The following is a 23,736-nucleotide window of genomic DNA, read 5'->3' as shown; positions in this document are numbered from 1 at the left end:
AGAGGAGCCTGGTAGGCTACACAGTCCATGAGATCTCAAAAGAGTCAGACATGACTGAGCAACTTCACTTTATAGTCATCATCATCATGTTATCAAGGGCAGAGTATAGTGATTGGAGAGCTCAGCTATTCCCTGCTAATTAAGCCCCTTCTGTACTTCTCAGTTTGGGGCTTCCATTATTGATCTATGCCTTTTGGCTCTTTGCCTGCCTGCTAAGTTGTGCTAACTCACTTCAGTCATGTCCTACTCTTTGCGACCCTATGGACTATAGCCCACCAGGCTCCTCTCTCCACGGGGTTCTCCAGGCAAGAATACTGGAGTGGGTTGCCATGCCCTTCTCCAGGGAATCTTTCTGACCCAGGAATCGAACCCGAGTCTCTTATGTCTCCTGCATTGGCAGGCGGATTCTTTACCACTAGCATCAACTAGGAAGTCCAAAAAGTATTAGTTGCTTCAGTCATGTCCGACTCTTTGCAACCTCATGGACAGTCACCCACCAGGCTCCTCTGTCCATGGAATTCTCCAGGCAAGAATACTGGAGTGGGTAGCCATTCCCTTCTCCAGGGAATCTTCCTGACCCAGGGATCGAACCGTTGTCTCCCACACTGCAGGCAGACTCTTTACTGTCTGAGCTGTAGGTAAGTGTCATTTGGCTCTTTGCTGCTGTATTACACCTGGCAAGTACACTGACTTCAACCTCAACTGTCTTTCATGCCCAGAACACTGCGGAACTTTTCTGGATCATTTCTACACTTTGATGGAGATAAGAGAAACCTGGAGTGAGTTGGGGGGCATTATTTCAGGCCTCTTCTGTCATTCTTTTATGACTGTTTCACCAAGCTTCCTCAGTGTTAGCTTTTTTCTCCTCTATTTCATCAGAGGAAACTTTAGTTTCATCCTCTGAATCTTCCTCATTTAGTAACCTTGATTCACTTATTTCTCCTCTTTAATCCTTTGGCAAGTGCTTTAAGGACTTTGAAAGCCAGATCTAAGGAGAAGGGAGATAGATGTATAGGTAAACCAGACTACATTTCATTGAAATTTTTCTCCAATCATCCTTCCAAGACCTAAAAGTCTAAAGTTACAGAATTGTCTTATCTCAGTCTTTAGTATAACGTTTTCTCAAAGCAAGAAAAGGCTTAGGTTAGCCACTATTTCCTACCTTGTCGTAAGGTGGTCATTAATAGGTTCTGATCTTACAAATCAGGGCCTTTAGGAATTAAAACAAAGCCAGTTTTCTCTTTAAATGTGAATCTAGATCTTAGAAATAAAAGCTATACATAGAGATCCTGTCTTGGAATTCTAAGCCAAGCATTTAGCTCTCTTATTTTAGGCTTTATCTGCTGTTTTCCCTAGAGTGATATTTATATGTATTTATGAATCACGAGAAATGGGTAAAAGAAGAACAATACAGAGTGGAAAGAACAACCTTTCAAGTATCTAAAAACATCTTCACTTTCACTTTTCATTTTCATGCACTGGAGAAGGAAATGGCAACCCACTCCAATATTCTTGCCTGGAGAATCCCAGGGACGAAGGAGCCTGGTGGGCTGCCGTCTATGGGGTCGCACAGAATCGGACACGACTGAAGTGACTTAGCAGCAGCAGCAGCAGCAGCAGGATATGCAACTGTAGAATAATTACAAGCATATATCTTTTTAAGAACTTTTGCCTTCCCACCTTTTTTGAGTCACATCTTCTATAACTTATTGAATGTATAGTCAGACGGTATTTTAGCTTTATTTTTGGCTATTTAAAAAATTGATTCTTACATAGCTGTAATATTCATCAGTCTTTACTATAAGCAAGTTACTTTTTTATTCCATCAGTTTAGGACTTGAAAGTTATAGGCTGTAGTAATGAATTAATGCCAAAACAGAGGACCAGTGTGTGGTAATAGCAACAAAAACAAGTAATAGATGGTCAGCTGACTTTGTTATCTATATCAGTCCAGGGGATTGCATCTTTTCTTCATGCATTGGTGGTGATGGTGGTGGTTTAGTTGCTAAGTCACATCCAACTTATGCAGCCCCATGCACTGTATGTAGCCTGCCAGGCTCCTTTGTTCATGGGATTTCCCAGGCAAGATTACCGGAGTGGGTTGCATTTCCTCTCCAGGGGATCTTCCCAACTCAGGAATCCAACCCAGATCTCCTGCATTACAGGCAGATTCTTCACCAACTGAGCTACAAGGGAAGCCCTCATGCCTTGGTGCCTATTTTTAAGTGTGATGGCATTCCCGGGCTTCCCAGGTGGTGTTAGTGGTAAAGAACCCACCTGCCAGTGTAGGAGGCATAAGAGACACAGGTTAGATCCCTGGGTCAGGAAGATCCCCTGGAGGAGGACATGGTGCTCAGATAGCAGCAACAATATATTTTATTGACATATATAGTTGGTTTACATTATTAGAATCAGGTATACAATAGTCACCCCAAAATTTTATGGATTATACTCTTATTTATAGTAATAAAAACAGTGGCTATATTCCCTATGCTGTTCAATATATCATTGTATTTATTTCTTTAAGACATAGTAAAACAGTGCTATGTACTACCTCTTTACCCCCTACCCCTGTATTGCCCCTCTCCACTTTACCTCTCCTCATGGGAACCACACGTCTGTTCTCTGTATCTGTGAGTTTGTTTCTTGCTGTATTCTCTAGTTTGTTTTGTTTTTTAGATTCCACATATAAATGATAACATGCAGTATTTGTCTTTCTCTGTCTGACCTATTTCACTAAGCACAATACCCTCCGTGCTGTGCTTAGTCACTCGGTCGTGTCTGACTCTGTGTGACCCATGGACTGTAGCCCACTAGGATCCTCCGTCCATGGGGATTTTCCAGGCAAGAATACTGGAGTGGGTTGCCATACCCTCCTCCAGGGGATCTTCCCAGTTCAGAGATCGAACCCAGGTCTCCCACATTGTGGGCATATTTTTTACCATCTGAGCCACCAGGGAAGCCCAATACCCTCCAACTCCATCCATATCATTGCAAATGGCAAAAATTTATTCTTTTTTATGGCTTGGTAATATTCCACTGTGTGTGTGTGTGTGTGTGTGTGTGTGTGTGTGTGTGTGTGTGTGTACACCACATCTTCTTTATTCATGCATCTGTTGATGGACACTTAAATTGCTTTCATATCTTGTCTATTGTAAATAATGCTGCTATTAGCATTGAGATGCATGTATCTTTTTGAATTAGTGTTTTCATTTTTTTCAGACATATACTCAGTATTGGAATTGCTGGGTCATATGGCACTTCTGTGGAGAAGGCAATGGCACCCCGCTCCAGTACTCTTGCCTGGAAAATCCCATGGACGGAGGAGCCTGGTAGGCTACAGTCCATGGGGTCACTAAGAGTCGGACACGACTGAGCAACTTCACTTTCACTTTTCCCTTTCATGCACTGGAGAAGGAAATGGCAACTCACTCCAGTATTCTTGCCTGGAGAATCCCAGGGACAGCGAAGCCTGGTGGACTGCTGACTGTGGGGTCGCACAGAGTGGGACACAACTGAAGCGATTTAGCAGCAGCAGCAGCAGCATGGCACTTCTGTAACATTTTTAGGTTTTGAGGAACCTGCATACTGTTTTCCATAGTGGCTGAATCAATTTATATTCCCACTAGTATGTGGTTCCCTTTTCTCCACATATTTACCAACATTTTTTTGTAGTCTTTCTGATGAGAGCCATTTTGACAGGTATAAGGTGATATCTCATTGGCAATGACAATAATAGCAATAATTAAAGGCAGCTGACATTTATATTATTTTATACATTTTAGTCATTTTATTAGACTTTCCTATATATATTGATTCATTCATTCTTCACAACAATCTATGAGATAGATTTGTTAATACTCTCATTTTTACAGTTGAAGAAATTGATGCCCAGAAGCTGAATGACTTTCCCAAGGTCTAATGACTAATAAACAACTGGCAGAACTAAGATATATACAAGGCATCTGGATTCAGAATCTAACTCTTAACTACTTAGCTACACCATTTGTTTATTGTTTATGATGTTGAATGAATGAAGCCCACATGTGCATTGCCATTATGAAAACATTGTCAGAGGGTTGATTAAAGTGCATTATATAAAACAATTAAAATTACTGTAGAAACTTAAATTTCTATATCATCTAACAATCTGAGAATGACTTTTTTATAAAATAATTTTTCCCTCCTCTGGAGTGCTAGCTGCACTTCACCTAAAAATGATCTCTAGAGAATGAATTTTATAGGTAACCTTCATTATACTTTGAGGGTGTGGCTATTTCCACCATAAGAATATTCTAAATAGTTAGACTTCAGCAGATCAACTTTCTCTTTGACAGTATTCTTAAATGCTCTTTTATTTGCTGAAATTTGCTTGAAATTAGAGAGATTTTGCAAATTTCTTTTTAGCAGACCCAAGCATGTTTCAAATAATTTAAAGAAAATAGAAATTGCCATTCTTAGAAACTGATAGTTTCAAAAGTAAATACTGTTATTGATACATTATTAGATTTTGCTGAGTAAAGCTGTTCCTGCACACAAACATCTTGGCCACCTGCAACTGTTTGTCAGTGGACTTTGGAGAACACTAGTAGTAATTGTAAACTTAGGAATGTGTGACAAGCTCACAGCCAGCTGTGCATATCCTGACTTCTTCCAGGTGTTAAAATAAATAGGACCATTTGGTTCACTTGTAACTCAACAAAAATATTTCATGATTCATTAACTTAAAATCCATTTATAATTTTTTATTGGAAGGAGTAGCTAATGTTATATTCATTTGAAATGAAAAAATACATCCCCAGAAATATTTGTGGTATCATTACTTATTAAATTCAATGTTCTCTTCATAAAATGAAAAGAATCTTAATGTAACATTTGTGTAGGTTTTTTTCACATTCTTTTCACAGGAAGATACTACTGAGCCACTTCTGCCTATAGGCATTCAAAAGAATTTTTAAAAATGAAAGAAAATATGTTTTTGCATTCAGTCAGAGTTCACTTGCCTTGCAGGACCCAGTTCAAGTTAGTCTCATTAATTTTTATCTTTGGTACATATCATATGTTTGATCAGTACCTGATAATAACTACACTTTATTGAATACCTGCTGTTAGATTTTAGCTCAAGAGACCCACATGCCTAAATCTTTCTTGACTAAAACTACCCATTTTCATAAGATTCCTGAGGGAAAATATATACATGAGAGTCAACTGCAAAGTGGAAAAATCCAAATCCATCTGTTATTAGATTATCTTGTATCTGTGTATTATTAGATTATCTTGTATCTGATACTCCAAACCTGAGGCTAGGGTACTCAGATAAACTGGAGTAGAATATACAGCCCCTCCACCCCAAGGAAATAAACAAACTTGGGAAGAGCAAAGAGGTGGGGTGAGCAAAAAGCAGAAAGAGCTGATAGAGCTCCTGCGCCCCTGCCTCCCTCCCAGCACACACACTTTTATTTCCAGTCTGTTAACCCAGTCATTACTAGTTTTCAGTCTTAAGGTAAAGCAAAAGAGGGACTCTACCCCTTGGAAGGGAAGATTCTTTCCTTGCTCTTTTCTGGAGAAGAGTATAAATTAACATAATTGGTCAGATTCCGGGACACTAATTAAGCCTTAACCTCTGACAGACTTTCACTGTTTTTAAAAAGAAATATGCTGATGCAGACAGCTTTTGAATTTTCTTCAGTGAGACCTGTCATCTGACTAGCCAGAGGATATCAAGGTCAGGATAGTGAGATCTGACCCCACCTCTGTGGCTGATCCTTTGATATTTATTATTACTTTCAATAGAAGTATAGCAGGCCTACAGAGATGCCTTTTTTGATAACAGCCATAAGAAGTTGTTAACTCCAACTCCTGACTAGATAAAAAATGTATGCCTTTTCTATTTTCTGTTCCAAATAATGCCCAGGTTTGCACTTCAGCCTATGTCAGATTTTAGAATATGATCCTGGTGTGTTGCCCAGTCTTTGACCATTATTGTCTGGCCAGTGCTTTGAAATGCCCAAATTCTACCTCATGGGATTCAGAGGGAATAAACAAGCCAGGGAATAAATATAGATTCCTTCTCCTTCTAATCAGGTCCTCATACCAATTGCAGCCTTATAAAGAAGAAGACAAGGGAGGGAGGGCCATACCCATGATCTTTGCACACACACATACCCCAGTATTTGTTCTGGAATATGGCTAATCAGGTTAACAGCTATTCCCTGGCTAGGAAACATACACCAGCTCCCTCTCCTTCTCCTGGCCCTCCACACCGCATATATTCAATAGGTCAAAATCCTGATTTCACCTACCTCCTAGTGGATGGTATCATTACATCTTGTCAAGGTTCTTACATTTTAAAATGCTTTGTAACAAAGTATCATGCTCAAGTAGGCCATATTTAAAACTATGTTGATACATGTACAATGAATTCTCATACAAATGGTTTGAACATTAATATTTTCATAGATAATGTTATCAATCTAATGTAAACAATGAAAATTGCTGAAAACCGTATTAGAATACATGAATATGTAAATGTTACAAATATTAAATGTGGAAATTAAAAACACTACCTATTTTTTTCACTTGCAACATTTTTATAAAAGCAGGAATGTAAGCAGGATTAATATTGGGGAAGAAACAGACTACTACAAGCAGGTAATATGATTTTTCACGAATGAAAAGTAATCAACTGAAAAACTTTTAGGTCTGACCAGATCCAAGACACACATATACTTTAAACTATTAACAGTAGTCACTTCTGGGAAGAGAAAACAGATGTTAGTGTTGAGGCATAAAGGTGGACATTTACTTTTTATAATGTACTGTACTTTGTTATGTAGTTTGATACTGTTTGAACTTTTACAGTAAGCACGTATATGCAATTTTAAAACTAAACTGAATTCTTTACATGAAAATCTATTTAAAAAATTTTAACACTGTATCATGTAAGATGCTTCCTTGTAAATACTGGATTTTTTTTACAGTGTATAAGTTGCATCATTATAATACAGTGGTAGCAACCACATTTTACATTGCTTTGGAAATAACCCAGATATGCTTCAGTGGGTGAATGGTAAAACAAACTTAACAGATCCATACCATACAATACTACTCAGCAATAAAAAGAAACTGTTGATACATGCAACAACTTGGGTAAATATCCAGGAAATTATACTGTGTGGCAAAAGAAATAGTTCCCAAAGGTTAAATACTGTATAATTGCATTTATATAACATTTCGGGCTCCCCAGGTGGCTCAGGGGTAAAGAATCCACCTGCAATACAGGAGATGTGGGTTTGATCCCTGGATTGGGAAGGTCCTCTGGAGGAGGGCATCCCAGCCCGCTCTATATCTTGCCTGGAGAATCCCATGAACAGAGGAGCCTGGCAAACTATAGTCCATAGGGTCGCAAAGGGTCAGGCACAACTGAAGCAGCTGAGCACAAGCATATAACATTTTAAAATGACAACGTTTTAGCAAATAGGGAACAGACTAGTGGTTGCCGGGATTTAGGGATGGGAGGGGGAAGGAGGAGGAAGATGAGAGTAGTCATAAAAGGGCAGCACTAACAATTCTTGCGATAAAGGAACAGTTGTGTAGCTTGACTGTGGTGGTGTATACACAGACCTACACAAGTGATAAACTGGGGAAATCTGTGTAGATTAGTGGTTATATGTCTATATTTTGTTTTTGATACTGAATTATGGTTTTGTAAGATGTTACCATTAGTGGAAACTGGGTAGAGATAGGGGATCTGGCTGTGTTATTTCTTACATTTTCATGTGAATTATCTCAAAAATTTCACATAAAATGAAGGATAGCTAAAAACTCCCCAGAAATTATGAAATATACCACAGTTCAATTAGCTCAGATAAGCCCAAGCAAAGTAAGTAAAGGAAATCTGTAAGTAGAGTGGTAAAGGACAACTTTACAAACTTGCAAATTCATTAATTTGCAATTTCTCTCTCTTGCTTAGTAGTCAAGTACCAAAGACAGGACTTTTCAACTACTCTACATTTTCCAATCTTCTGTATGGTCTAGTGTGACTTAACGCCTAATTTCTTGCGTGTACAATGTTTTCAGCTGGGGACCTTAAGGAATAAACAGGCTACTTCCATTTTCTTTCCCTTTCCTGTAAACCAAAGCAAGAATATGCCTGAGACTTGGTTTTGACTGTTGGAATGTCACTGCAGCAAGGTGGAAGGAAGCTGGGTTCCTGAATAACACTGTGGATGAGAGCCCACACATCAAACCGGGATAGGCAGCCTAGATCGCCCCTGTCATTCTGAACTATTTTGTTTTTAGTTTTCCTCATTACACATCTAGTGCTTCCCTGAACTGATAACACACATAGACATTATCACAGTGTAACTGCAGAATGCCAAAAAGAAAAGACAAAGCACTTTTTTTAAAGGAGCTACTTTTATTAACAGAAACAAACTTTTCTCCAAAGGTTGCCACTATATTGAATTTTATATCTATCATCCCAATATCTCTCTGAATACTTTTATTAAATCCTCATATATCCATATCCTTAGCAATATGGTATCATTTTGCTTGTTTTTAACAGTGGAGAAGGAAATGGCAACCCACTCCAGTACTGCCTGGAGGATCCCATGGACAGTGGAGCCTGGTGGGCTCCAGTTCATGGGGTCGCAAAGAGTCGGACACAACTGAAGTGACTTTAGCACATAAATGGTATCACTATATACTTTTCTGCAACTTGCCTTTTTTGCTCAATGTTGTGTTTTATCAATATATTTGAGTTGAAACATCTGTTTCATTCATTTTCACTGCTGAGTAATATTCCATTGTGTTGATATACTGCTTCAATTTATTAATCTATTCCTTTGTTGATGGTCATTTAGGTTATCCAGATGTTGCTATTTCAAACAATAGTGCTGTGAATATTTTTCTACATATCTCTTATGTCAGAGTTTCTTTGAGTTTTGTGCTTATGAGTGGAAATACTGGTCATAGAATCTGCACATTTTCATACGATACTGTCAAGTTGCTCACCAAAATATTTATACCAATTTGTACTCATTAGCATATAAAAGTTTGTTTCTACACATCCTCAGTATTGTCAGATATTTAAAATTTTGTAATAATAAAAATGGAATTATATCTCCATATAGCTCTAACTTGCATTTTCTTAGTGAGGTTCATCAACTTTTCATATATTTATTGGCCATTTAGTTTTCTCCCTTCGTGAATTGCCTTTAATTCGCCATTAGTGTTTACTACTCAAAAAATAGCCTGAGAAGCTAGTTCAGTTCAGTTCAGTCACTTAGTCGTGTCTGACTCTTTGCAACCCCATGAACCACAGCACACCAGGCCTCCCTGTCCATCACTAACTCCCAGAGTCCACCCAAACCCATGTCCATTGAGTTGATGATGCCATCCAACCATCTCATCCTCCGTAGTTCCCCTCTCCTCCTGCCCTCAATCTTTTCCAGCATCAGGGTCTTTTCAACTGAGTCAGCTCTTCACATCAGGGGGCAAAAGTATTGGGGTTTCAGCTGCAACATCAGTCCTTCCAATGAACACCCAGGACTGACCTCCTTTAGGATGGACTGGTTGGATCTCCTTGCAGTCCAAGGGACTCTCAAGAGTCTTCTCCAACACCACAGTTCAAAAGCATCAATTCTTCAGTGCTCAGCCTTCTTTATGGTCCAACTCTCACATCCATACATGACCACTGGAAAACCCGTAGCCTTGACTAGACGGACCTTTGTTGACAAAGTAATGTCTCTGCTCTTTAATATGCTGTCTAGGTTGGTCATAACTTTCCTTCCAAGGAGTAAGCATCTTTTAATTTCATGGCTGCAATCACCATCTGCAGTGATTTTGGAGCCCAAAAAATAAAGTCAGCCACTGTTTCCACTGTTTCCCCATCTATTTCCCTTGAAGTGATGGGACCAGATGCCATGATCTTAGTTTTCTGAACGTTGAGCTTTAAGCCAACTTTTTCACTCCCCTCTTTCACTTTCATGAAGAGGCTCTTTAGTTCTTCTTCACTTTCTGCCATAAAAGTGATGTCATCTGAATATCTGAGGTTATTGATATTTCTCCCGGCAATCTTGATTCCAGCTTGTGTTTCTTCCAGCCCAGTGTTTCTCATGATGTACTCTGCATAGAAGTTAAATAAGCAGGGTGACAATATAGAGCCTTGACGTACTCCTTTTCCTATTTGGAACCAGTCTGTTGTTCCATGTCCAGTTCTAACCGTTGCTTCCTGACCTGCATACAGGTTTCTCAAGAGGCAGGTCAGGTGGTCGGGTATTCCCATCTCTTTCAGAATTTTCCACAGTTTATTGTGATCCACACAAAGGCTTTGGCATAGTCAATAAAGCAGAAATAAATGTTTTTCTGGATCTCTCTAGTACAAGTTTGTTTATTGAATATTTATTGAGAGTCTTCTATCATTGTGCTTGCTGCTGAATGTTTAATAGTAAATAATGTAGACCACTATCCTTAACCTAATGGAGCTTACAAAGAGATTTTTTCCCCTTTTTCTGCTTATAGTGTTGACATGTAATTGAATGCTTTCCTTTGGACTCAGTTTGATAACTGTCATGTAAATATCTACTTTGAACTGAAGAAATCCAGAGATATTTCATGATTAAAGTTATCTCAGAAGGATGTTATAATTTCAAATATTGAATGCTGTTATTGAAAATGATGTTTGTCTAGAAAAATGTGTTATGCCTGTTAGGCATCTAAGTAGATAAGCATTAAGACACTCAAGTCTGGAGCTCCAAAGAGAAATCCAAGCTATAAATTTAACTTTTGTTGTCACTTATCAATGGTATTTAAAGCCATGAGAAAGGATGACATTATTGAAATGTGCTGTTGTGTTGTTGTTGTTGTTCAGACGCTCAGTCATGTCCGACACTTTGCGAACCCATGGACTGAAGCACACCAGGCTTCCCTGTCCTTCACCATCTCCTAGAGTTTGCTCAAACTTATGTCCATTGAGTCGGTGATGCCATGCAATCATGCCAGAATGATTAGCATATAATCACCCCCTTCTCCTCTTGCACCCTTCTCCTTTTGCTCTCAGTCTTTCCCAGCATCAGGGTCTTTGCCAGTTAGTCCGCTCTTCACATCAGGTGGCCAAAGTACTGGAGCTTCAGCTTCAGCATCAGTCCTTCCAATGAATATTCTGGGTTGATATCCTTTAGGATGGACTGGTTTGATGTCCTTGCAGTCCAAGGGACTCTCAAGAGCCTTCTCCAACACCATAGTTCAGAAGCATCAATTATTCAGCGCTCAGCCTTCTTTATGGTCCAACTCTCACATCCATACGTGACTACTGGAAAAACCATAGCTTTGACTAGATGGACCTTTGTCAATGAAGTAATGTCTCTGCTTATTAATATGCTGTCTAGGTTGGTCATAGCTTTTCTTCCAAGGAGCAAGCATCTTTTAATTTCCTGACTACAGTCACCATCTACACTGATCTTGGAGCCCAAGAACATAAAGTTTGTCACTGTTTCCACTTTTTCTCCATCTATTTGTCATGAAGTGATGGGACCGGATGCCATGATCTTCATTTTTTGAATGTTAAGCCAACTTTTTCACTCTTCTCTTTCACCTTCAGCAAGAGGCTCTTTAGTTCTTCTTCACTTTCTGCCATAAGGGTGGTGTCATCTGCATATCTGAGATTGTTGATATTTCTCCTAGCAATCTAGATTCCAGCTTGTGCTTCATCCAGCCCAGCATTTTTCATGATGTACTCTGCATATAAGTTACAATAAGCAGTTAAATTGAAATGGGTGTCGATGGTAAATAAAAGAGGCTTTGGATGGAATCTTGGGACATTGTAGCATTTTGAAGTTGTTGGAAATGTGAAAGAATCTCAGAGGGAAATGAGTAGTATTCAGTTAAGGAAAAAAAGGGGCATGCAGGGTCCTGGAAGCCTAACAAAGACAATGTATCAAGGAGGGAGTAATAAGCTATCAATTACTGCTGGTATTTCAAATAGATGATGTTTGAGAATTAATAAAATTGTATTAAAAAATCATGTCTGAAATAAGTATTATGAAGGGGTAGCACATAGTACTATATAGTCATGTAATGGAAAGATTTGAGTTAAAAACCTCCCCTAAAAGTGATAATTGTACTGAAAAGTGAAACAAGGATAATTGAACTGAGATGTGAAGAGTAGATGAAATAAACTAGCTGATATGAGAAGAAAAGACTTCCACTTAAGGAAGGGGGAAAGAGCCAATATGGCTGAATTAAAGCAGAATGAAAGGAGAAAACGTAAGAGACCTGAGAGGTGGGCAGGAGCTAGATATACACAGCCTATAGGTCACGTAATGGGCTTTTGTTCTGAAATTATCCTAGTGTTAATGGGAAACCTATGTTTTTGATGAGAAGTTTGATATTATCACTGTGGATGGTGACTGCAGCCATGAAGTCAGAAGACAGTTGCTTTTTGGCAGGAAAGCTATGACAAACCTAAACAGTGTATTACAAAGCAGAGACATTACTCTGCTGACAGAGGTCTGTATAGTCAAGGTTATGATCTTCCCGTTGGTCACTTATGGTTGTGAGACCTGAACCATAAAGAAGGCAGAGTGCCGAAGAATTTGTTGCCTTCAAACTGTGGTGCTGGAGAAGACTCCTGAGAGTTCCTTGGACAGCAGGAAGATCAAACCTGTCAATTTTGAAGGAAATCAACCCTGAATATTCATTGGATGGACTGATGCTGAAACTGAAGCTCCAGTATTTTGGTCATCTGATGCAAACAGACAACTCATTGGAAAAGTCCCTGATGCTGGAAATGATTGAAGGCAGAAGGAAAAGAGGGCATCAGAGGATGAGATGGCTGGATGGCATCACCAATGCAATGGACATGAACTTGGGCAAACTTCGGGAAATGATGAGGGACAGGGAGGCCTGGGGTGCTGCAGTCCTTGGGGTCGCAAAGAGTTGGACAACTGAACTTCAACAACAACTGATGACATTTTTATTATTGGTCCTTTTTATATTACTTGTTTCTCTCAGGAAGCTTCTGAGTCTGTCTTTGTGTTCCCAGTTTTCTAAAATTTTATGATGTTCCTTCTTCTAGATCTCCTGTCTTTAATTTTCATGGACATTCATTGTGTACTTTCAGCCTTAAGACCTATGTTCTTCAGTGTTTGGAAGTTTTAAAAGTTATTTCTTTGATACTTTCCCCTCAATTTAATTTCTCTTCTTTTTCTGGAACTTCTTTTTAACGATGAAAAGATTCTCTTATTGTCTTATTTTTTATCCTCTCTGATGGTTTATATGTGATTTGCATATATTTTCTAACAGTCTCTGTCTTGTGTTATCATTCCCTGACAAATATTTTTCACTGAGCAGTTTTTAATTTTGACAAAATCTAATTAACTTATTTTTTATGGATTGTGCTTTTGGTATCATGTCTAAGAACTCTTTGCTTAATGTTAGGTCATGATTAGGTAAAATTTTCTCTTACCTTTTCTTTTGAAAGTTTTATTGTTAACACGTTTGACATTTATGTCCATGATCCATATTGTATTACTTTTTGTATAAGGTGTGAGATTTAGGCTGAGTTCATGAATATCTCTCTGTCTTGCTCTGCTTTGTTTCTCCCACAGGTAGTTGTCAAATTGTTCTGATATTATCTTTTCCCTATTGAATCACTTTTGCACATTTTACTTGACATGTTCAATTCTTTTTGTTTGTTTGTTTGTTTTTTTTTTTATAAATTTTATTTATTTTAGTTGGGGGCTAATTACTTTACAATATTGTAATAGTTTTTGCCATACATTGACATGAATCAGCCATGGGTTTACATGTGTTCCCCTTCCTGGACCCCCCACCCACCTCCCTCCCCATCCCATCCCTCTGGGTCATCCCATTGCCCCGGCTCTGAGCCCTTGTCTCATGCATCGAACATGGAATGGTGTTCTGTTTCACATACGATAATATACATGTTTCAATGCTATTCTCCCAGAACGTCCCACCCTCACCTTCTCCCTCAGAGTCCATAAAATTGTTCTATGCATCTGTGTCTCTTATTCTGTCTCGCATATAGGGTTATCGTTACCATCTGACATGTTCAATTCTTTATGACAGTTTTTTTCCTTTCAGCACTTTAAAAATATACTGTCGCTTTTTGTTTTCAGTTGTGAAAAAAACATATAATGTGCGATTTATCCTCTGAATTTTTAAGAATACAGTATTGTTTACAGTTAACACAGTGTTGTGCAGAAATCTCTAGAAGTTTTGCATCTTACATATCAGAAACTTTACACACGTTGAACAGCAGCTTCTCATTTCCCCTTCGTTCCAGTTTCTGCTAACTACCCCATTCTGTTTTGTACTTTGATGAATTTGACTATTTTAGATAACTCATGTAAGTGGAAGTGTTTAGTATTTGTCTTTCTGTGACTTACTTAATGGCTTTAGTTAATGGCTTACTCCATTTAACATAATATCCTCAAATTTCATCCATGTTGTAACATATTACAGAGTTTCTTTCTTTTTAGTGACTAAATAATATTTGTTGTATGTATATACCATGTTGTCTTTATCATTAATCTGTTATGGACATTTAGCTTGTTTCTACTTCTTGGCTATTGTGAGCAATGCTGCAGTAAATATGGGAGTACAGATATCTCCTTGATACCCTGATTTCAGTTTTTCTAATAATACCTGGAAGTAAGCTACTGGGTCATATGGTAGTTCTGTGTTTTATGTTTTGTTTTATTTTGTGGCACTTCCACACCATTCTCCAAAGCAGCTGCACATGTTATATTCCCACCAACTGTTCAAAAGAATTCCAGTTTCTTCACATCCTTACAGTATTATTTTCTGTGTATTTTTTTTTAATGGCCATCCTCACAGATATGAAGTAATCTCATTGTGTTTTTGATTTCCATTTCTCTGATGATTAGTGACTTTGAACACCTTTTCCTATACCTGTTAGTCATTTGTATATGACTCCTTGGAAGTCCACTTTTTAATATGGTTATTAATTTTTCCTGCTGCTGAGTTGTAGAGGTTCCTTATATATTTTCGAAATTTGCCCTTTTCAGTTATATGCTTTGCAGATATTTTCTCTCATTCCATAGGTTGTCTTTTCACTCTGTTGATTTCTTTCCTTTGCTCTACAAGAGCTTTTTAGTTTCATGTAGTCTTATTTTTTTATTTTGCTTTTTTTTGGCCTGTGCTTGTGGTAATCATTGTCAAGACCAATGCCATGAAGCCTTACCCCTACATGCCCCCTCCTTCTAGCCTCTTGATTTATTATGCGGAATCCACTGTTATTGATCCCCTTCAGGTACTGTATTGTTTATCAATGGCTGCTTTCAAGAGTTTTTCTTTGTTTTTACTTTTTCAGAAATTTGGTTATGATATCTGAGCATCAGTTTCTTTGGGCTTATCCTATTTACTGATTTCTTTAGTGAGTTCATGCACTCATCTCACATGCTAGTAAAGTAATGCTCAAAATTCTCCAAACCAGGCTTCAGCAATATGTGAACCGTGAACTTCCAGATGTTCAAGCTGGTTTTAGAAAAGGCAGAGGAACCAGAGATCAAATTGCCAACATCCGCTGGATCATCGAAAAAGCAAGAGAGTTCCAGAAAAACATCTATTCCTGCTTTATTGACTATGCCAAAGCCTTTGACTGTGTGGATCACAATAAACTGTGGAAAACTCTGAAAGAGATGGGAATACCAGATCATCTGACCTGTCTCTTGAGAAACCTGTATGCAGGTCAGGAAGCAACAGTTAGAACTGGACATGGAAGAACAGACTGGTTCCAAATAGGAAAAGGAGTACGTCAAGGCTGTATATTGTCACCCTGCTTATTTAACTTCTATGCTGAGTACATCATGAGAAACGCTGGGCTGGAAGAAACACAAGCTGGAATCAAGATTGCCGGGAGAAATATCAATAACCTCAGATATGCAGATGACACCACCCTTATGGCAGAAAGTGAAGAAGAACTAAAGAGCCTCTTGATGAAGGTGAAGGAGGAGAGTGAAAAAGTTGGCTTAAAGCTCAACGTTCAGAAAACTAAGATCATGGCATCTGGTCCCATCACTCCATGGGAAATAGATGGGGAAACAGTGGAAACAGTGTCAGACTTTACTTTTTTGGGCTCCAGAATCACTGCTGATGGTGACTGCAGCCATGAAATTCAAAGACGCTTACTCCTTGGAAGGAAGGTTATGGCCAACCTAGATAGCATGTTTAAAAGCAGAGACATTACTTTGCCAACAAAAGTCCATCTAGTCAAGACTATGGTTTTTCCAGTGGTCATGTATGGATGTGAGAGTTGGACGGTGAAGAAAGCTGAGCGCCGCAGAATTGATGCTTTTGAACTGTGGTGTTGGAGAAGACTCTTGAGAGTTTCTTGGACTGCAAGGAGATCCAATCAATCCATCCTAAAAGAGATCAATCCTGGGTGTTCATTGGAAGGTCTGATGTTGAAGCTGAAGCTCCAATACTTTGGCCACCTCATGCGAAGGGTTGACTCATTGGAAAAGACCCTAATGCTGGGTAGGATTGGGGGCGGGAGGAGAAGGGGACGACAGAGGATGAGATGGTTGGATGGCATCACCAACTCGATGAACATGGGTTTGGGTAAACTCCGGGAGTTGGTGATGGACAGAGAGGCCTGGCGTGCTGCAATTCATGGGGTCGCAGAGAGTCGGACACGACTGAGCGACTGAACTGAACTGAACTTAGTGAGTTCACTAAGCTTCTTGAACCTGTAAGTTTATATCTTCTGTCTTTTATCAGATTTGGGAAGTTTTCAACCATTACTTCTTCAAAAAGTTTTTCACCCCAGCATTCTTTTTCTTCTTGTAAAACTGCAGTAACATGGATATGAGAGCTTTTGTTATTGTCCTAACTAGTCCCTGAGGTGCAGTTCTTTTTAAAAAATCTCTTTTCTCACTTGCTTATATTTGTTAGTTACTATTGACTTATCTTCTAGTTTACTGACTCTTTTTCTGTCATCTCCATTCTTTCACTGAGTTCATCTAGTGATTTATTTCAGCTTGGTTATTGTATTTTTCAGTTCTAAAATTTTCCTTTGGTTCTTCTTTTTATCTTCCATTTCTTTTCTGAAATTTTCAGTTTTCCCACTTGTCTCAAGAGTGTTTGTAATTACTTCTTGGAGCATTTGTATGATAGCTCTTTAAAATCATTGTTTGAGGGGGAATTTCCTGCTGGTCCAGTGATTAGAACTTTGCACTTTCACTGCCAAGGGCCCAGGTTCAATCCCCTAGTCAGGGAATTAAGATTCCACGAGCTGCACAATGCAACTGAAAAAAAAAGTGATTGTTTGATAATTCCAGCAGCCGTATTATCTCAGTCATGATATGTATTGATTATCTTTTCTCATTCAAATTTAAATTTTACTGCTTCTTGATGTGATGTGTACTTTTGAATTGTATCTTGGATATTTTGAGTATTATGTTGTGAGAATATAGTTTCTATTTAACTCCTCTCTTCTAGCAGACAGTCATCCCTTTTAGGTTCAGAACACACATCCTGACCCATTTTTTGTTGACTGTGGCTTGAATGACAGTTTAGTTTCCAAAGCAATTGTAGTGCAAATCTGACATGTCTCTCTACTATCCAGAGGTCGGTTTGAAACCTGGTAATAGTCTGCATTATAGTTCATTTTTTACAACTTTTACAGTGTTGATTCTTTTCTGTTTCATGCCAGGGCCACTTGACATTGTGCCCAGGGCTTTGTAGACATATTCAGGAATCCCTTTCTCTACTTCTTCTCTCTTTGATCCTCCCTCCGCCCCATGTCTAGTTTGGAAGGAGATGGGATGCTGCTCTTTGCTCTTATGCTTAGTGCAAGACCAAAATTGTCAGTGGAGCTCCATTCCCACAGTGCCTGGTATAGAGGGAGAGAGGCACTGTTCCTTTCATGATGCCTGTCTGGAGTTGGGAGGATGTAATTAGATGGGTTGCATTCTACAAAGCCATCCTTTTCCTAGTCCTTTGACACTAGAAAAAAATGGGTTTTCCTTGGTGCTTTTGTTTTGTTTTGTCTTGGTCTGTGCCCATTGCACATATAGGAGACAAGCAACAAACAGGAAAAAAAAAATCATCTCACACAGGCGATTTCTCAGATTCCTTGGTACCTAATCTACCTTCTTTTCTCTCTTTTTTACCATCTTCTGATAATTGCCTTGTGTATTTTGTCCATAGGTTTTTCACTGTAATCAGCAAAAGGGACAGGGTTGAATGTGCTGACTCCATCATGTCCAGAAGTGGAAGTTTCTCTGAGAATTTAAATATCATTTCTTTTAAGTTTTCTTCGCTCCTAACATTCTCTCAGTCTATTCTTGATTTGATTGCTTCTTTTGGCTATATTTTCATACTGGAGGCTAAATGTAAATTCATTTTTCATATTTAATAGTGAGGTACCAAAAATCAGATTTCAGGCTCTTATTTATCTGTGGGGCTTGATGACCAGCAGTTGTTATTATAAGGCAATCTGTAGCAAGCTGGCTTCTTTTCTGGATGCCACTCTTAAAGTACAGCTTTCAAAAAGATTAAAAAACACAAGTCATATGCATAAAAATGACAAGTACCAAAGAATTTATTTGATTCAGTAAGCTGTTATGACTGATTCAAAGAGCAGTTGAGAGTCTAGTATAACACACACACACACACACACACACAGATATATATACACACACAGGCGTATCTTTCGTGTATTGCAAAAGAGGAAGTCAAATTGACACTATCTGTATGACCTCAAAAACACACATCCATTCTGTGAACCGCCTATAGGGGCCATGTGGAAAAGAGCTGACAGTTGCCTATGTATGATGGCCAGCAAGAAAATGGGGACCTCAGTTGTACAACACCAAGAAACTGAATTCTTCCAACAAAAATGTGATCTTGACAACCCAGTGCTCTGTGACAGCCCAGAGGGGTGGGGTGGAGTGGGGGTGGGAGGGAGGTTCAAGAAGGAGGGGACATATGTATACTTAGAGCTGATTCACATTGTTGTATGGCAGAAACCAACAGAACATTGTAAAGCAGTTATCCTCCAATTAAAAAAAAGTGAACTTGAAAGCCTTGGGCTCCAATAATGAGCCCCAAAGCCTCCTTATGAGTCTTGCTGAGTCTAGCTGACAACCTGATATCAGCCTTGTGATACTCATAGCAAAGAACCCCTCCTTGCCTTGTCAGACATCTGACTTACAGAACTGTGAGCTAATGAGTGAATGTTGTTTTAAGCTGCTAAGCTTCTGGTAATTCATTTTACAATAATAGGAAAACTGATACAATGCCAAAAAAAAAAAAGTGCAAATAAATTGATAAACTTGTAAGTAAATCTAAACATATACATATAAAAAATAACAGTATTATCTCTTTGGGAAGGTTTTCAAGTATGACAAAAACAAAACTCTTAAGCTAAAGCATATAAACTGAAAGAGAGCTGGCTGTAGTTAAAATATTTTCAGAGCTGTATTTGAGAAGCAGAGATTTGTAGGTGTGGTATCCCTCCTAAAAGGGGATCAGATTCAAAATCTTATCTCCTCTCCTTCTTTGGCACATGGCCATTTAATTAGAGACCATACTTCCCTGACCCCCATACAGCGAGGTGGTTGTATGTTGAGTTCTCACCAATCTTATGTGAGTTGGAGTCATGTATGCCCCTTTCTTGTTTTCTGAAAAGAAATTGTTTATCCTTGAATTCTCTTCCTCCTTTCTGATGTTTGGGCATGGAAAATATAGAGACCTAGCTTTGCACATACAAATACAGACATAGGGGACAGTGGAACAACCGAATGGAATCATCTGGGTCCCTGAATGACTGAGAAGAGCAGACCTGACTCTAACTTGTGACCATTACATGAGATAGAGATTTATATTACTTAACTCTTCGTATTTTTAAATTTATTTCTTAGAGCAGCTTAACCTTAGCATTAACTAAATTGGTCCCTACAGGTGGAGTGCAACAATCATAGGAACCTAAAATATGGGGCATTTGGCTTAGCAAAATTTAGGGCTTAGCAGTGAGGCAGTAGATCTTACGTTGTGTGGGGTACAGAAGCAGTTGGCTTTTCCAGCTTGTAAGGCTCAAATTTCTGGATTCTGTATCCCCTTCCTTCTCTGCTTGCAAATTGGCATATTCTTGCCTTAGCTCATCTTTTTCTTATAATACCTTGCTAAAAGCAACAAGAGTAGTGACCACATATTCCTTATTGCTTTTAGTAATGTATTATAAGAAATAGCATGAGATAAAACTGTGACTTGCAACTTTTCCCTAAATCTTCATCAAAGAAAGACAGTCTTTTGACAAAGATCAGACTGCAGGTGTTGCCTTCCAACCTAAACCCACTGTTGAGATAGCCTCAAAGTAGCCATCACCGAAATGAGAAAGAGGGAGAGAGGGCAGGAAGACAAGCAAGAGCTGGTTTAGAAACTTTGCCTAGAAAAAGAACAAAACCCAAATTTTGATGGGATTTCTGGCGTATAAACAAATAGGAAATAAACAGAACCAAAGCCGAATAAGGTGTTTTGCAAATTACATTTCCAACAAGTCTATAAGTAATATCTTGTGAAAGACTGTGGTTTTTCAATCCTTGATGCAACCCTCAGGCTCCCAAACCTGCTCTAGCAATGAAGTAGAATATAAAAACAGTACACTCCTGCATTCCTAATCTACCCTACTACATTCTCTCCAAAATCACATAGGACCACAGAAAATTAGGAACAATGAAGAATGTCTAGAAGGCAAAGGCAGAGCCCATAGTTAATAGGAGAATTTTTCTAATAGATTAGAACCGGTCTGTAACCATAAAACCTTCTTTGCTACTAGGCCAAGAGGTTCTTTGTAATTCCTGCTCAGCATGATTTTTCTCCCTTCTGTGGGCAGGTGACTACTCTGTAGTTCTAGTTTTTCCTTTATCCAGAGGGTCTTCCATCACAGTGTAGTAGGGTTCAGATTTGTATAATTTCTATTAGCATATTGTTCATAGGACTAAAAGGCACCTCATATGAACTGAATGGAGAGAATTTTGCAGCACCTGGATGTTTGGACTTTGGATTAGGTGGGATCTTGGATTGTGTTTCATAAAGAGGCAACAGACCTTTTCTATGTGTGGAAAAAAAGTAGGCATAGGTATTTAAATGACCAGACTTCTGGTTATCTCCAAAAGGTCTATTCTCCCTTTCTCTCTAGGTACTTGGTCTTGGCAGCAAAAGACTACATTTCCGAGTCTGACTCACGGATGGATATTGCCATGTGACTGACTACTTGCTTTTAGACAGGAACGCTGGGTAACTGCTGCCTCACTGGCTTGAAAGAAAATGGCTTGCACTGGATTTTTCCCCTATTTGTCCTTCCTATGTAACATAGATGTGGCAGCAGTCCAGCGTTGACCATGCAGACGAGAACAGCATCCCAGCAGATGATGGTGCAATGACATGGAAGCAGGCCAGAGCCTGGAGTGATATCATGGAACAGACATCCATATATCCTGGACTGCTGTTAACCTGGACTGCTCATGTCAAGATCAAATGAAGAAATGCTTTTTGTTAAGGATCTGTATCTTTGAGTAGCTTATTAATTCAGAAAGCTAAGACAATGTCTTAAGATAGAATTTGTTAAGCACATATTACAAAATCTTAAGGGTAACCACAAGTAAGAACATAATGCATAACCTCTAGTCTAAAAGTCTTAATTCTCCTTCCCACTCAAAAGACAAGAAAGTAATAGAAGCAAAGGAGAAAAGCAGGACAAATAGCACAAAATAAGGTTATAGTAACAAGCCCAGAAGTATAAATAATTGGAATAATGCAATGAACTAATAAATTCATCAATTAAAAGTCATCATAATATAGAAAGGTAAGAGTAAAAAGAATAGCAAAACTATATGAGGCAATACAGTAAGTCCCCTACATACAAACGTTCAAGTTGCGAGCTTTCAAAGATGCAAATGTGTGTTTGGATGAGGAGTCCAAAGAGGTCTTCGGCAACTCAGTGGCCTTCAGAGAGAAGCTGGGGCTAGATCTGCAAGAGAACAACTTCACTGAACTCCTTGCCATGCAACACGAGGAGCTTACTAATGAAACCTGATGGAATTGGAGGCCCAGATAAAGGATGAAGAGAGACAAGAGGAAGAAGTAACTGAAGAACCAGAGAGACCCATGATGCAGGAGATGGCAGGGGAATTTTCTTCATTGGAAGAGGCACTGTTAGCTTTTGAGGCACAGGACCCAAATGTAGAACACTGCAGGAAGGTTGCAGCAGCTGTTCAGAATGCAGTCCAGGGCTACTGTGTCATCCATGATGAAAAAAAAAGAGCTACCACACAGACATCACTGGATCTTTTCTCAAGAAGGTAGATAGGATTGAATCCAGCAAGGAACCAGAACCAACAGGCGTGAGTTAAACTGCAGCTTGCCCTCTGTCTTCTATTGCTGACAATCCTTCAGCTCTGCCATCTCCCACCTCCTCTCCCTCCTCCAGTCAGTAATTCTTCTTCCCTGTCCACTCGATGCCAACTCTTATACTGTACTACTGTGCTTTTCAAGGTACTGTACTATAAGACTAAAAATGTTTATTTTTGTGTGTTTGTATGTATCATTTGTGTGAAAAGAATTATAAACCTGTTACAGTACAGTGCTATATAGATGATTGTGTTACTTTGGTACCTAGGCTAACTTTGTTGGACTTACAGACGAAACTGAATTTATGAATGTGCCCTCAGAACAGAACTTATTTGTGTGTAGAGGACTTACTATAATCAGAATAATGTTGAGTTAGTCAAGAAGAGAAAAATATCATATATTAACGTGTATATATGAAGTTTAGAAAAGTGGTACTGATGAACTTATTTACAGGGCAGAAATAGAGATGTGGATGTGGAGAACAGACTTGTGGACACCAGAGGGGGAGGGAGAGGTGGGGATGAATTGAGAAAGTAGCAGTGACATATATAAATTCACTTCAGTTCAGTTCAGTTGCTCAGTCATGTCCGACTCTTTGCGACTCCATGGACACACCAGGCCTCCCAGTCCAACACCAACTCCCAGAGTTTACCGAAACTCATGTCCATCGAGTCAGTGATGCCATCTTGCCATCTCATCCTCTGTCGCCCTTCTCCTCCTGCCCCCAATCCTTCCCAGCATTAGGGTCTTTTCCAGTGAGTCAACTCTTTGCATGAGGTGGCCAAAGTACTGGAGTTTCAGCTTCAACATCAGTCCTTCCAATGAACACCCAGGATTGATGTCCTTTAGGATGGACTGGTTGGATTTCCTTGCAGTCCAAGGTACTCTCAAGAGTCTTCTCCAACACCACAGTTCAAAAGCATCAATTCTTCAGTGCTCAGCTTTCTTCACCATCCAACTCTCACATCCATACATGACCACTGGAAAAACCATAGCCTTGACTAGACGGACCTTTGTTGACAAAGTAATGTCTCTGCTTTTTAATATGCTAGGTTGGTCATAACTTTCCTTCCAAGGAGTAACCATCTTTTAATTTCATGGCTGCAGTCACCATCTACAGTGATTTTAGAGCCCAGAAAAATAAAGTTTGACACTGTTTCCACTGTTTCTCCATCTATTTCCCATGAAGTGATGGGACCAGATGCCATGATCTTAGTTTTCTGAATGTTGAGCTTTAAGCCAACTTTTCACTCTCCTCTTTCACTTTCATCAAGAGGCTTTTTAGTTCCTCTTCACTTTCTGCCATAAAGGTGGTGTCATCTGCATATCTGAGGT

At 39.0% G+C, this 23,736-nt stretch overlaps 1 protein-coding gene across 3 annotated transcripts in view; it reads left to right on the top strand.

The window, feature by feature from the left end:
- PMS1 (PMS1 homolog 1, mismatch repair system component) overlaps positions 1-22,586 on the top strand; it is a 243,643-nt gene extending 221,057 nt beyond the window's left edge. For all 3 annotated transcript variants that reach the window (XM_081579345.1, XM_081579353.1, XM_081579352.1), the window contains one exon: positions 21,191-22,586. The gene's annotated coding sequence lies outside the window, so the exon portion shown is untranslated. The remainder of the gene's footprint in view (positions 1-21,190) is intronic.
- Positions 22,587-23,736: the final 1,150 nt, after the last annotated feature.

This window comes from Giraffa tippelskirchi, chromosome 3, assembly GCF_054371585.1.
Source record: "Giraffa tippelskirchi isolate mGirTip1 chromosome 3, T2T-mGirTip1v1.2.pri, whole genome shotgun sequence".
Taxonomy (NCBI): Eukaryota; Metazoa; Chordata; class Mammalia; order Artiodactyla; family Giraffidae; genus Giraffa; species Giraffa tippelskirchi.
Note: the sequence above shows the minus strand (reverse complement) of the source record. Positions and strands in the feature narration are given on the sequence as shown.